General features: G+C 41.4%; 1 long non-coding RNA gene and 1 pseudogene across 2 annotated transcripts; one reads left to right on the forward strand and one right to left on the reverse strand.

Moving 5' to 3' along the window:
- Positions 1-6,455: 6,455 nt before the first annotated feature.
- Positions 6,456-6,994, forward strand: LOC102756326 (annotated as a pseudogene).
- Positions 6,995-7,080: 86 nt separating this feature from the next.
- LOC107184563 lies at positions 7,081-14,833 on the reverse strand. Of its 2 annotated transcripts, none has more exons than XR_001515418.1 (3): positions 14,749-14,833; positions 11,880-12,125; positions 7,081-7,119 (listed from the first exon to the last, which is right to left on the reverse strand). It is a non-coding gene; the product is annotated as an uncharacterized LOC107184563 (long non-coding RNA). The 2 variants fall into 2 exon arrangements; XR_001515417.1 differs by lacking the exon at positions 7,081-7,119 and adding an exon at positions 8,555-9,125.
- Positions 14,834-14,835: the final 2 nt, after the last annotated feature.

Below are 14,835 nucleotides of genomic sequence, written 5' to 3' on the forward strand. Positions count from 1 at the left end.
TGGTTATCATGTTAAATTACTCTCCGCAGTCTACATTTTCACCATCTAATCTAATAATAGACAAACATGGTAATTGACCATACCTTCACTACACCTCCCATTGGCTAATCAGCATGATATGCAAATTAACCACCAACAAAGATGGCAGCTAATTTGCATACTGAAGGCAGGGTGGGACAGCGCCATCCCGCCTGCCCCACTGTCATCTGGGCCTGCTATCTGCGACCCAGGGCGGCGGGCGTCTGTGTGCATCCGTGTGTGACCCAACCTGGGCGGTGCCCCAACCCCCGGTTCAGTCCTGCCATGTGCGCAACCTGGGGCGGTGCCCCAACCCCCAGATCAGCCCTGCTGTCTGCTACTCAGGGAGCGGGCCTAAGCCAGCAGGTGGTTATCTTCTGAGGGGTTCCAGACTGTGAGAGGGCACAAGTGGGGCTGAGGGACACCTCCCTCCCCCACCTCCCCTGCCAGTGCACAAATTTTTGTGCACTGGGCCTCTAGTAAATAAATAATAATACAAGAATAAACTCTTGCCCTAGCCAGTTTGGTTCAGTGGATAGAGCGTTGGCCTGCAGACTGAAGAGTCCTGGGTTTGAGTCTGGTCAAGGGCACGTACCTTGGTTACAGACTCTAGGTCAATGGTTCTCAACTTCTGGCCCTTTAAATACAGTTCCTCATGTTGTGACCCCAACCATAAAATTATTTTTGTTGCTACTTCATAACTGTAATGTTGCTACTGTTATGAATTGTAATGGAAATATCTGATATGCAGGATGGTCTTAAGGCGACCCCTGTGAAAGTGTCATTCAACCACCAAAGGGTTGCGACCCACAAGTTGAGAACCACTGCTCTAGGGCATGTGCAGGAGGCAACCAATTGATGTTTCTCTCACGTCAGTATTTCTCTCTGTCTTTCCCTCTCTGCTCCATTCTCTCTAAAAATCAATGGAAAAATACCTTCAGGTGAGGATTTTAAAAAAAAGTTGAAAAACAGATCCTATATAATAAAAGCCTAATATGCAAATTGCCCCCTTGACCAGGAGTTCGACCAGGGGGTGGGGCCAGCAGCAGCAGCAGGCAGCCAGGGGCAAGGAGGTGCCCCAGCCTGCAGCTGGCAGCTGCTAGGGACCCTACCCGTGCACGAATTTTATGCACTGGGCCTCTAGTATATAATAAACTAATCTTAAAAAAGAATAAACTGTTTTGTGTACTCATAACTGTAAATCTACTTTTGCTCCACCGTGTGTGTGTGTGTATGTATAAAATCTTAGGACATATGAACTTGTCCCCAACCTTATATGATATTGTCATCCAGTATCTTAATTGTAGTCAGTATTCCTTCACAAATTGGGCAATATACTGTGTGTGTGTGTGTATATTATATTATAATATATAATATTATACACACACACACACACACACACATATATATATACCACGTTCAAAGGCTGTTAAATTGTGTTGTTTACCCATATCCTCAGAAAAAAAAATCACTTCTACTGTCATGGTAAACAACCTGCTTCCCTATTTATAATGGTCTGGCCCTCTAGCAACTTCAGCACGAAATTATAGCTAATTTGCCTACAAACATCAGGTGGTCACAATAATCTGGTCACTCGGTGTATTTTTAAATGTTATGCAATGTTTGCTTAGAGTTGCTGACATATTTATAAATATGTTCATCATTCCTTCATGCTCCTTAGATTTCCATATGGGTTCATTTTCCTTTTGGCTGAGGTACATCCCTTAAAAGGTCCTTTAGTGAATGTCTGTGATCTCATATTTGTATCTGTCTGAAGTTTTTAATAATTTCTAACCCATATAATATTTATACATGCTTTAGAATTGTAGTTTGTTTTCTCTCAGCACAATGAAGATGGTATTCTACTGTCTTCTAGCTTCCATCAGATTGCTGTTGAGAAGTCAGAGAGCAATCAGCATTGCTCCTTGATAGGTGATGTGTCTTTGGTCTCTGGATGCTTTAAATATCTTATCTCTTTTCCTTTGGTGTTCCTCAGTTATGTGATGATGTGTCTAGATATGGCTTTTGTTTTTATTTATCCTGCTTGGGATTTATTCGAATTCCTGAATTTAAAGTTGTGTGTTTTCAACACTTTTGGAAAATTATGTTATTAAGAAGTTGAATATTGTTTTCCTATTTTATTATGTTTTAAAATAGTTTTATTGATATGTAATTTATGCACCATAAAGCTCATTTGTATAAAGTGTTTAGTTCCATGGTTTTTAGTATATTTGGAGTTGTGCATCTTGACAATGGCCTAATTTTAAAACACTTTATCCCCCCCACCCCCAAAGAATCCTTGTACCTATTACCAGTCACTTCCCATTTCTATCCCACCTGTTCCTGTCTAGTCTTAGGGAATCACTAATTTACTTTCTTTTCCTATAGATCTGCCTATTTGGACATTTCCAATAAATAGAATCATATAATATGTGATCATTTGTTAGTGGCTTATTTCACTTGCCATAATTTTTTTTATTATTTTGATTTATTTCAGAGAAGGAAGAGGGAGAGATAGAAACATCTATGATGAGAGAGAATCATTGATTGGTTGCCTCTTGTACAACCCCTACTGGGGAGTGAACCCGCAACCCAGGCATGTGCCTTGACCAGGAATCAGACTGAGATCTCCTGGTTCATAGGTGGATGCTCAACCACTGAGCCACACTGACTGGGCCACTTGCCATATACTTTTAAGATTCATTCATACTAGTATTGTAGTATATAGCTGTACTTTCTTTCTATTGCCAGATACTAGTAATATTCTATTTTATGGATATACCACATTTTATTCATCCATTCATCATTTGGGTTGTTTCCACTTTTAGCTGTTGTGAATATGCTGCTGTGAACATTTGTGTGTAGATATAGGTTTACATTTCTGTTGTGTAAGTAACAAACTGAAATTTTAGGTCATATGCTAACTCTATGTTTAAGATTTTGAGGAACTGTCAAACTGTTTTCCAAAGTCACTATATCATTTACATTCCCACCAGCCATGTATGAGGGTTCCAATTTTCCCACCCCCATTATCTCTTTTAGGAGCTATCACTAGACATATGCTAGACCTTCTCACTACTGGGATGCCCATTGTGACATTCTTTTGAGTTTATAAAGCTATTGTAATAATCATAACTTGCATGTCTTTTTCCATACAAACAACTGTAAACTTACTTTTGCCCACCCCTGTATATCCACCATCTATACTAATAAAAGCCGAGGTGGTCCTCGCACCCTTGTGACATCGTCACAAGATGGCCCACAAGATGACCACCACATGATGGCCAGTATAAGATGGCCACACGCACAGCGGAGGTGGGGCCCAGTGGCCGCTCTGAGGAGGAGGCAGGTCCCAGCAGGGGAGGGTAATTGTGGGTGATCAGGCCAGCAGGGGAGGGCAGTTGGGGGGTGATCAGGCGAGCAGGGGAGCGGTTAGGGGCAATCAGGCAGGCATGCAGGTGAGCGGTTAGGTGCCAGCGGTACCAGATTGTGAGAGGGTACACTTGGGGTTGAAGGACACCCCTCCCCCCAACCCCCATGAATGAATTTCATGCACCGGGCCTCTAGTATCTTATATCCTCTCGTATTTTCAGTCTCTTTATATTCCATATAAATACATTCAATCTATCATCCAGTTCACTAATCCTATCTTCAGTGGTAGAATCTATCTTCAGTGATGGAACCCATTTTTCAAAGTTTTTTTTTTTTTTTTACTTTCAACTACTAAAAATTTAATTTTGAGAATTTCTATGTAAACTGTTCTCTGTTTCTGTCAAGTTATTCATACTCATTACTTACGCTTGTCTTATATTTATTTAAACATATTGTATTAGTCATCTCAGAATGCCATAACAAAATACTACAGACTGGATGGCTTAAAACACAGAGATGTATTTTCTCATAGCCCAAAGGCTGGAAGTCCAAGATCAGGATACCAGAATGGTCAGGTTCTTGGTAAGAGCTCTCTTCCTGGCTTCCAGATGGCACCTCCCTAGAGAGTCCTCAGATGGTGGAGAGAAGGCAAGCTCTCTGGGTCTTTTCTCATAGGCACTAATCCAGTCAGGGCCCCATCTTTGACTTCATTTAACCCTAATTACTTCCTTACTCCAAATACTGTCACATTGGGGCTTGAATCTATACTAGTAAGTTCTAGGGCAGGGGTGGGCAATCCCTGGCACGCGTGCCAAACATGGCACGCCAGTAACTTTCGCTGGCACGCGAAACCCTCTCTTATAATCTTACATTTACAATTTTTTTCTTAATATTGACTTTTTTATTTTTCAGATAAATTCAGTGTAGGTGCATCTTAGATAAATAATTTTACATAACATGTATACATTAAAAAATAAATGTACTTTTCATCATCATATACTGTGTTTTTGTCGCTCGAATGAATTTTATTATTTCTTCAAGGTTCTTCACGTATGTACACCTTAAGAGATATCAAGTAGGCATAACATGTTCTCAAAAAATTAGGGTTGGCACGCAGAAGAATTTGGAGTCAGAGATTTTGCTGGTTTTGGCACGCACTCACAAAAAGGTTGCCCACCCTGTTCTAGGGCGACCCAATTCAGTCCATTGCACATATTAAACTTAGTTACGTCCAAGTCTGTGTCTTATACTAGTAGTCTAGCATCTGAATGCATAAAGGTTCTATTCTGACCTCTGGTTTTTTTATTTGTTTTTCTGCTGGTTCTCACAGATGATGCCTAGCCTCTTAGTATGTTTTGTGATTTTGTTTTACAGTGAGTTGCTCATTTTTGCTGGAATTTCACCTGTAGGAATTCTTGAAGGCCTGGATTGAGTTTGAATTTGTTCAGGGAAGATTTACATTTTTACCTCTTGGCCAACTAGAGGCCTCACACCAGGGGATCACTTTAAATAACATTATCAGCTTGCATTTTTCTTTTCACAAAACTCTGTAAATCCATGTGACGTTCGGTTTGTGGTTACAGATTTTCAGATGATTCCTTTTTGCAACATCCAGTACCAACAAGACATGCATGCAAGCTTTTCTTGCTGTCTCCTTTGCTCCAGTGAAATTGTTTTTCCCACTCATCTTACACTGAGGGTCGGGTCCCAGCTTTGTGGAAGGGTCTCACATTTGATTCCTTGTTTTTGTAGCCCCCAGATTTGCCTTCTGTTCGGCATGCCCCACATAGCGTATTAAGGTAAGTTCTCCAGTGTTGGCTGAAAACCTCAGAGAAAAAGGCAAAGGTAGAGGTTGCTTGTCTCCCAAGGTTCATGATTGCACTTTGGGCTCTGTGAATTCTTTATTGTCTTTCCAGTTCAGAGAGACTTTTAGAATGCTGTGTGTGTGTGTGTGTGTGTGCTTTAACTGACATTCTTATCATTTAATTAGAAAAGTATGGTGAATTATTAGACTAATGGTCCCCAATGAAGTATACCTCTGTGTTGGTGCTCCTTTGCAACGTAACCTTGCTACTCTAGCTCCTTCTTGCCGGGAGCCGGTCCATCCTTGCTGTTTCAAGGGACCTGGCGTATATGACATACTGTTCTTAATGTTTGCTCACCTTCTTGGTGCTATGTGTTTTAACCAAGGTCACCTCTCCGAGAAAGGTTGTTTCCCCAGGTAGGGATTTCCCCCTGAAGTTAGGGAGGGAATAAAACCTCTCAACTAAGTGCCAGGCGGGTAATTAATCACTTTAACTACGAACAATCATGCTTAAGCTACATAATCTTTACTCCCTGGAATGGGGATAAGAAATGCCCTAACCTTTGGAATAGAGATTGATAGGATTGGAATCAATTGGTATAAATACAGATGTAAGAAGACAACAGGATACAGAAGCTAAAGACAGAACCTAGCGAGAGAACATGGCAAAGATCCTGGATAGATCCTGGCTACAGAAATTGGTGACTGAACCTGGCTGGAGAACCTGGACAGAACCTGGCTGGAGAACCTAGCAAGAGAACATGGACACAGAACTTGGCTGGAGATTGTGGCTAGAGATCCTGGCAAGGCTGCTGATCAACTGAACGCTGTCTCCATGTCATTCCTTCTTCGCCGACTCTGTCCACACCTTTGGGGACCCCTGGACCTGCTGGGATTGGACCCCAGCACCTTCTATCTAAAAGTGAGGTCTGTTTCCCCACTCCTTGATCTGGGCTGGGCTGTGACTTGCTTTGACAATAGAATGTGGTGTAGGTGACTTAAGAGGCCTTTGGCTTTTGCTTTCCTTGAACATTTCCGCCATCATGTGAAGAAGACCTAGATGGAAGATCACATGACAGAGGTGGAGCCATTGAAGCCACCTCAGCTGAGACCTCAGACATGTGAGAGAGGACATGTGAGAATGGCTATTCTCCACCCCACCCGCCAACTGAAAGCAGCCACATGAGTGAGCTCAGGTGAGACAAGCAGAATCTCTCAGCCAATTGTGAGAGATAATAAATTATTTTTGTTTTAAGCCACTACATTTTGGGGTGGTTTGTTACACACCAACAGGAAACTGATACAAAGGGTCATTTGGGATATCTAATCTCCCATTTTGCTGGAAAAGGAAGTCCCCGGTGTGGAAGGTAGGAACCTAAAAGGAGTAAAGAGGGCATCCATGTTGGGAGGAGGAAGGAAGTGGTGAAACAGAAATTATTCACAGTAAGGGGATTGATGAAATCAGATATTAAGAATAATGGGAGAGCCTTTCTAGACTAAATCTCTTTGCCTGCCCCCTTCCAGCCCCCAGCCCACCATGATCCCTCCAGGCAACATCCTGCTTCTACTTTTGCTCCCAGTGGTTGCTGCTCAGATAACTCCACATTCCTGTTCAGGATGTCGGCCCCTCCCCCTGCCACTCCCGGCAGACCTTGTAGCTGCTGACGCTGTGGTGTCTCTGCTGATCGTGGTGGTGGTGTTTATGTGTGCCAGCCCATGTGACACGCCCATCCAAGAAGATGGCAAAGTCTACATCAACACGCCTGGCAAGGGCTGACCCCTGTAACTGGGACCTCTGACTTCTGAGAGGGAAATATAGAAGTTATATATAAGTATATAAATATATCACCTAAATCTTCCTATTAAGATATACTTAATAGTGTGGTGGCACAGGAAACCTACTCAATAAAGCAACTGAAATACCTCTAAAAAAAAAAAGAATAATGGGAGTTAATTTTCTCACTGTTGGAAAAGGATGTTAAAAATATGGAAACAAGAAAACTAATATCCAAGGACATTTCCCTGGAACTCATGGTTGTAAATTATATATATATATGGAGAGAGAGAGAGAAATATAGAAGTTATATATATGTATATAAATATAGCACCTAAATCTTCCTATTAAGATATACTTAATAGGAAGTACAGCACCCCAAAAGCAATGAGCATACCTAACATCCAGATCTTCACTTCTAAAAACCATTCTTCACTAAAAAAAAAATCATGTCTCTTTGGTGAAATGGCTAATTACAAGCTCTGGCCAAGGAAAATATCAGATGTGTTGGGAACATTTTTTCAGTGTTAGAAAGTTGCAAATTGCTCATAAAATGATAGAAACGTATCAAAAGTACATAGAAACTAATTGAAGGGGCTCTAACTAGCCAAATATGGCATGATTTGATCATCAAAAAATAATGATAATAATGGGTTATAATTCATTTAATAAAATAGGAGTCCAAGCATCCATATAGATTTTTTTAAATTAATGAATAAAGTGAAAGTTTGGTAAGACACAGTATAATTACATGGTATCAAAGTTACTCCCCACAAATTATTTATTACATACACAGACAAATAGAGTGATTTTACATGGAGAAGCATGGCAGACACCACCTTAACCAAGTGATCTAACTTTTCATCAGCAATAAGGTAACAAATTAAAATGATACATGATGTATAGAATGCAATCAGAACACAGCTTAAGCACTGTGGTGTGCCTGCCCAAAGATGGGTAGCTTGTATCTAACCATGAGGAAGCAAACAGATCTCTATTAGTTAGCTATTGCTGTGTAAAAAATTACCCCCAAACTTTGAGGATTAAAATAGCATTTATTAGGGTTAAGGGAATCAAATATATGGTGATGGAAGGAGATTTGACTTTGGGTGGTAAACCCACAATACAATATACAGATGATGTGTTATACAATTGTATACCTGAAACTTATATAATTTGATTAGCCAATGCCCCCCTCCCCCCGAATAAATGTAATTTAAAAATTTAAAAAGTAGCAGTATTTATTATCTTTCACAGTTTCCGTGGCTCAGGAATTTGGGATCAGCTTGGATGGGCAGCTCTGGCTTATGTTCCTGAGGTTGCAGGAAAGCCCACTTTCAAAGTGGCTTACCCTCATGGCCAATGGTTCTCAACCTTGGCTGCATATTAGAATCACCTGGGCATCTTTTTAAAATCCTGATTTCTGGGCCTCATCCTCCGGACTTTCTGTTTCTTTGTTACTAATGTTGTAGCCCCACCCCATAACAAAGAAACAGAATTTCTGGAGGATGAGGCCCAGGAATCAGGATTTTAAAAAGATTCCCAGGTGATTCTAATGTGCAGCCAAGTTGAGAACCACTGAACGACTGCTGTAGACACATACCGTCACTTCTTCACTAGTCTCCTGGCCACGCCACTTCTGGTTCCGAGTGGGAGGGGACTACACCGAAGGGTGTGAATACCAGGAGAAGAGGATCATTGCTGACCATCTCGGAGTTTAGCTACCACAAACCCCAATTAAGGGACAAAACTGCTGACCTGTGATTTTCCAAAGCATTAAAATCACGAAAGTTAAGCAAATGCTGACGTACTGACTCATATTAAAGGTGACTAAAGAGACATCACTAAATTCAACACATAATTTGGGACTGGATCCTTTGCTATAAAGGCCACTATTAGGTAATTGAGGAAACCTGAATGAGGTTAGAGGCGCAAAGGTCGGTGTTAATTTCCTAATTAAAATGGCTGTAAGGCACACCTCACTTTATTGTGCTTTCTTTATTGCGCTTCACAGATGTTGTGTTTTTTACAAATTGAAGGTGAGACTCTCCACCAGCAGAAAGATTCTGACTTGCTCTGTTGCGACACTTGCTTTATTGAGGAGGTCTGGAACCAAACCTGCAATTTCTCCAAGGTAGGCATGTATACTGGAATTTTCTTATTTGAAGGAAAGACACAATAAAAATTTGGGAGTGATAGGGTATCGTGTCTCAACTTCCTCTCATTTTTTCTGAATATCTCAGATGTTGAAAGAAAAACACACATAGCTTTAAACCCAAAGAAATAATTTAAACTACTTAAAAACACAGATGCTTAGGGGTTTTGATATTACAATTCCTTAACCCACATTATTTTAATGGGCCTTCTTTTAAAAAGTCACTGTACCTTAAACTTGAGAAGCACAGAAAAAGACAAAGGAAATATCTATAGCATTCTGGCATTTAGCTTTCTGGTCCTTGTTCTGTACATATATGTATATTCACATATCCTTTTAAAAAACAAATTATAAATATGATATCCTGTTGTTTAGGTCTTTATCATAAACCTTTCCCTAGGTCAATAATGTTCTTCTACAGTGTAAAGAGAGACCACTTACCCGCTTTCATACATCAAGTCAACAATGAGGATGAGGTCCAGGACTAGGTTTGCCTGCCTCCAAAGCCTGTATCTTTTCTCCCTGTACCAACTCCACTCCTTGCCCCAAGCAGGAACACACACACACACACCCCACAACTTTTTTTAACCACCAAAATGTACCAACAATGACAACAACGCTTGTCATCTCTGCAGCTTTTCCTAGTTCCCGGCACCTGTTCATACCCATAGCTCCAGGATCTTCCAAAGAGGTACATTATGTTTTAATGTGCCACCTTCATCCTCAGGTCATTTACATAGCAAATAGCTGTGACAGTCTCCATTTCAGAATATTCTTTCCAGGAGGCTTATTTAAAAGAGTACTGCCTGGTTTACTCCTGGCCCCTCCATAAGTGATGATGGGATATGTCAGTGAATGAGTCAATCCACCAATATTTGAATATCCACTGTGCACAAGATTCTGCATCTAAGAGCTCTTAGGAGTGCAAAGATATGCATGCTCATTCCTTTCCAGGAAGCACCCTGAAATTCAGCTAGGGAGAGAAGATAACTATCCATACACAATACATAGTAGCCCCAGGTGGTCTGTGCTCAGTGTGGGAGTCAGAGAAATACAATGGGCTTTCATTACCAGAAAGACTTCATCGAGAAGGAGCCACTTGAGCTCAGCCCCCAAAGATGCAGGGGATGTGCATGGAGCAAGTATTTCTGGCAAAAGAAATGGTATTAATAAAAATGCAGGCACAGGAATGTTTTAGACATGTGTGGTGGCTGGTGAAGAGATGTGTGGTTAGATGACAAAGAGAAAGATGGGTAAGAAGTTAGGTCAGAAACCGACTGTGGAGAGACTTGAATGCCTTATCCAGAACAAGTTTTATTAAATGGGAAGCAACTGATTTGGATGAGAGCCAGGACCTACGTGGGGAATGAGGATGTAGAGCCTTTCTGCAGACAGCTCCCCAAAGGCAACTGGTAGGGAAGTGAAGGGGAAGATGGGATGGTGGCCCCTAAAGGGTCAATTAAAGTTGTTAATATAGTTGGGCAAGCTGTGCATACCTGAAGGCTGAAGAGAGTGCTGGTGGAGAGAAAGATGGAATATGATGGCGAGACAGAATAATGAGCAAAGCAAGTTCTCCAGGGAGGTGAAGGGACATAGAATCTGGAACACATGTTGATGGAGAAGTTGAGTGAGGGCTGCCATTGAGAAGGAGGGAAATCGCATACTATGATACGGGAGAGATAGCAACCAGCCTGAGTATAGAGATGGAATGGTTTGAAGCAGAGAAAGGGGTAAGACATGTGTTGTTCCAGGCTAGGGTAGGCTCAGTGGGTTCGGGACAGCAGGCAAGGAGAGGTCTGGTCTGGAGAGTGATGTGATTATTTAAAATGAGGTTGAAAGGTGAAGGGATTGGTAGTTCCAAAAGAGGCACAGGGATATAAGAGAAAGCACAGGAAATATAGTCAACGATGTTGTGGTGACTATCTAGGGTGCCAGGTGGACACTTGAGTTATTAGAGGGAACACTATGCAAAGTAAATGAATGTCTATCTGCTGGGATGTACATCTGAAACTGATACGAAATAGTGTTGAATGCAAACTGTACTACAAAAATAAAATACAACGAAGCTGACGGCTCGGGATAGATGGAGAAGCAGGAAGCCTGATGAGGGACCACAGATTTCCAGAGGCAAATCCTTGCCCAGGGCCCCAGGATTAGTGACCTTCTCCTACAAGTGTGAGTTAGGGCTCTCCTTGTGGTAGATACATTCCTCCAGCCCTCAGTTTTTTCTTTTCCCATGGACTTGGAATTCTCCGGAGCTAGGATTACCTTGGTTCTCTGGCAGCACTGTGCAGTAGAATTTTCTGTGATGATATCAATGTTCTCTATTTGCACTTCCCCACATGGTAGCCACTGGCTACCTGGTGGCTTCTGAGCACCTGACATGTGGCTAACATCCCTGAGGAACTGATTTGTAAAATTTTATGTTAATTAATGTAAATAGCCACACATGACTAATGGTCCCCTCATTGGACAGAGCAGCTATTGAATAGCCCCTTTCTCCTTCCTTAGTGAAGAAGGAGATGAGACCTTCTACAGGAGTGGAGGAATGCAATGGGCCAGGTAGAGATTTGGCCCTTTACTGAGAGGTACTAGTTCTCTCAGTGACAACTCTGGTTAATCCTCGCAACAATAAGCTTGTAGTTTCAGAAACTTCACATTCTCTCCTTTTTGCTCTTGATAAGCACACTCACACAGATCAATTATTTTGGAGAATGATTTTTTTTTTCACGACTATAATCTGAGTGTTTTCTTACCGTAGTGACAGTCCTGCCCTTAAATCCATACATCTGGGAAGTTGAGTGAACTCCCTCAAGTCTTCTTGATGAGGAAGTGTGAGGACACAGGAGGCTCTTTACTCAGGCCAAAGTAGCTTCTGTGCTTCTTTTGCGGCCACAGGGAGGACGTCTGGAGTCCTAGAAGTAGCCCTGGCTTAGTATCAGTGAGACCTTGATTCAATCTTTGGTCCTTGAGGAAGTTGTCCAGTCATTTCAAATCCACATCTATAAAATGGAAAGAATGATACCTACTGAAATAAGCTGTTGCCTGTGTTGTGGCACATAATTAATAACTTATTTATATATTTATTCCACATTGATTACCAGCTAATGTGCTAGGTTCTGGGAATAAAATGGTAGGCAAAGGAGATATGATTCCTGTTCCACTAGCTTATTTCACTAGCATATGTTCTGGTGTGGGAAGGTAGGCATTAATCAAGTACTCACAGGCATATATACTATGTATTACATACTATATCTTTATAACATAAAGAGAATATTCTTGTATGAGTGTCCTGGTGCACATGTACCTGAGTTTCTCTTGGCTGCATTCCTAAGAGGAACTTCTGGGGCATAGAGTATGCCTATCTTCAACTTCACTAACTAATACCAAACTTTTCCAAAGTGGTCATACCATCTGGACTCCTCATAAGAAAAGGTGCTCAATTTCATTAGAAATGAGACACATTGTATTATTATTATTAACAGATCTTGTCCTACAAAGCAATATATTCCTGCGCCAGGTGCTTCCTTAGGGTAAGTTCTAACCCAGCAATTTTCAACCCCTTTCATCTCATGGCACACATATATGACTAAAATCCTGTGGCACACCCAAAAAATGTATTTTTTTGCCGATCTGACAAAAAAATAGGTATAATTTCGATTCATCCACACCAGACAGCTATTGTTGTTTGTGTTGGCTGTTGTAATTTTTAAATTTTATTTGGCAATCTAAGAGTAAAGAGGCCAGTGCCCTGCTTAAATAGTCAGGTATTGCATGTTTTGAAAATTCTTGCAGCACACTGGTTGAAAATTGCCTTTCTAACCCACGGGCTTTCCTTTCTACCTTAAGGCTCACTCAGAGTTTCTATCTCAGCATGAGTTACCATGAAGTGGATCACTGTGTCTCTAATGTGTTACAAGTTAGCTTCTTCCTTGTAATACTTGGCGGTAACAAACTGTCTTGTATCATAAGTGACGCAAATCAATTGTTACATCGCAGGGTCCACTGCCGCCTTGGCAGATGGTTGGTCTTTAGCATTCTGTGTAGTACTTACTATATTTGGGCGGTTGAATGGAAGGTTAAGAGCATACAGTTTGGAGCTGGACTCCTGGGTATGAATCCTCACTCACAAGAGTTACTCCTGTTTATGTGTAGGTCCTGGGAAGTGTATACTTAGCTGAATGAGACCCAGTCCATTTTCTAGTGGCTCAGATATGGGGGCATCATCCCAGTACACTGGTACAAGTAGTGTGTCTGGTGCAAGGAGCTTTGAGGGTCCTAGGGAGGAAATATCTAATTGAACAGACTTCCTGGAAAACAAAACAAAAAACGCATGCAGATGGGAGGAATTGGAGAAAATTCTGGTCAGGAAGTCACAGTACATCATGAAGAGCTTTGAATCCCAGGCCCAGGAATTTTTCTGTAATTCAGTAAGGAATGGCAGACCTTGTATTGCCAGGTGGCTGTGAGATAGGAGCTAGATTCTGAAAGGCACCCAGGTGCCCTGGGCCAACAAATGGTGGTTTAGAAACCCTATTGTTTGGCTGCCACTATCATCAGACTCTATCAGGTGCTTTTGTAAGATGAGAATAGTTGGAAAGATATATCTAGGACAGTTTTAATGCCAAATTATGTTTTTACAATTTCCAAAAACCAGTGCTAAGGTGGCTAGGGTCATTATTGTGAACCTCATTACATTACCTTATTATTTCATACAAACTAGAAATAAAATGCATTAGTACCTGACCATGGTGGTGGATACCCACACAGATTAGAAAACTGAATAGGAATACAGGTATATGCAAATGAGTACAAGTAAAACGGAAAATTTAAGGTGGATTGTATCAATGTCAACATCCTGATTGCGATTTTGGAAGACATTACCACTGGGGAGAACTGGGCAAAGTAAACTATTTCTCGGTGTTACTATTTTTTTTTTTTTTACAATTGCATGTTAATTTTCTCAACAGAAATTTCAAGGAAAATATGCACTAGTAAAATTTATGTTTTGTAGAATGAGAGTCACATTCCCCTTCTTCTAGTTATCTCAGAGTCCAGAGTGCTAACCATTACACACTGGAAGTTCTAGTTATCTCTATATAGGGGCTTCCTGAGGCAAAGGTAGGATTAAAATAATTCTGGGGAGGGGGCGGGAATGGGGAGGAGGGGCTCAATGTGGGGGGTGGCGCTGGGGGAAGGGGACATCTGTTATACTTTCAACAATAAAGGTAAATTAAAAAAATAAAAATCACGATACAAAAATATAATTCTCTTATTATGAAAGTGAAGCTTACCAACCAAAAAAACAAACAAACAAAAATATGGTGTGAAGTTTCCGGATATAGCCTTTTATAACTTAAGGAGTCTTTAACCTGAGCCATTACTTTAGAAAAGTACAACCCACAGCAACGAGTGCACTGAATTTCTTGAGTGGCTTGGAGGAGACCGTGCTCACAGGGCCAGGGTTATTACGAACTTTGTCACGATCACTTCTCTGCTACGCTAAAGGTTTCCTTTCCCAACGGCAGGGCCCACTTGGACTTGAAAGAGAGCCTCGAACTTTTATAAAGTGAAAGGAGAGGAAGGAATGGCCGGCTGGGAATCCGGCCCCGGGAAGGCATCCACCTTAATGTCCAGAAGGGACCTCTCACTCCTCCAGACTTGCAGATGCTCACGAAGCCAGGCGCTCCCTCGGCGGCCGCCCGCGCGGCG

Source organism: Myotis davidii, unplaced genomic scaffold (assembly GCF_000327345.1).
Source record: "Myotis davidii unplaced genomic scaffold, ASM32734v1 scaffold946, whole genome shotgun sequence".
NCBI classification, from domain to species: domain Eukaryota; kingdom Metazoa; phylum Chordata; class Mammalia; order Chiroptera; family Vespertilionidae; genus Myotis; species Myotis davidii.